The sequence below is a fragment of the Perkinsus marinus genome (genome assembly GCF_000006405.1).
Source record: "Perkinsus marinus ATCC 50983 genomic scaffold scf_1104296958160, whole genome shotgun sequence".
In the NCBI taxonomy this organism is placed as follows: domain Eukaryota; phylum Perkinsozoa; order Perkinsida; family Perkinsidae; genus Perkinsus; species Perkinsus marinus.
Genome location: NW_003206884.1, coordinates 1 through 886, shown reverse-complemented (window position 1 = coordinate 886; position 886 = coordinate 1). Strand labels below are relative to the sequence as shown.

Sequence of the window (886 nt, the reverse complement as noted above, 5' to 3'; positions counted from 1 at the left end):
AACCCACGCCCTTTCGGACTGGCGCCTTAAGCCAGCGCCTTAGACCACTCGGCCAAACTGTCGATGAGTGCTTCAAAAATCATAGCGGAGAAGATGCGTTACACTATAGGACATGACACAAAAACGGTTTCGAACCGTTTCCGCGGAATGCGTTCTTCATCAAATCACACGGAAAGAAATTTCTAACAGCTGTGGGATTCGAACCCACGCCCTTGCGGACTGACGCCTGAAGCCAGCGCCTTAGACCACTCGGCCAAACTGTCGATGAGTGCTTCAAGATTCATAGCCGAGGTGATGCATCGCTCTGCCAAACCAGAGGACACAAAAAATGGATTGAACGGATTCTGCGAGGTGCGATGGCACAATATCGATCAAAAGGTTTTGGTCTTGCACTACCTCGCTTCTGAAAGGGTCTCGGTTCTTAATATAAGACCAGTCAGGTATATAGACTGACAGCTGTGGGGTTTGAACCCACGCTCTTTCGGACTGACGCCTAAAGCCAGCGCCTTGGACCACTCGGCCAAACTGTCGATGAGTGCTTCAGGATTCATAGCCGAGGTGATGCATCGCTCTGCCAAACCAGAGGACACAAAAATGGGTTGAACGGTTTCTGCGAGGTGCGACGGCGCAATATCGATCAAAAGGTTTTGGTCTTGCACTACCTCGCTTCTGAAAGGGTCTCGGTTCTTAATATAAGACCAGTCAGGTATATAGGCTGACAGCTGTGGGGTTCGAACCCACGCCCTTTCGGACTGGCGCCTTAAGCCAGCGCCTTAGACCACTCGGCCAAACTGTCGATGAGTGCTTCAAAAATCATAGCGGAGAAGATGCGTTACACTATAGGACATGACACAAAAACGGTTTCGAACCGTTCCGCGGAATGCGT

The 886-nt window shown here is 50.7% G+C and overlaps 3 non-coding genes across 3 annotated transcripts; all 3 read right to left on the bottom strand.

The window, feature by feature from the left end:
* Positions 1-183: 183 nt before the first annotated feature.
* Pmar_PMAR007736 lies at positions 184-263 on the bottom strand. Its single transcript has one exon. It is a non-coding gene; the product is annotated as a tRNA-Leu (tRNA).
* A 187-nt stretch (positions 264-450) lies between these two features.
* Positions 451-530, bottom strand: Pmar_PMAR007735. The gene has a single exon. It is a non-coding gene; the product is annotated as a tRNA-Leu (tRNA).
* A 186-nt stretch (positions 531-716) lies between these two features.
* Pmar_PMAR007734 lies at positions 717-796 on the bottom strand. Its single transcript has one exon. It is a non-coding gene; the product is annotated as a tRNA-Leu (tRNA).
* Between the last annotated feature and the right edge of the window lie 90 nt (positions 797-886).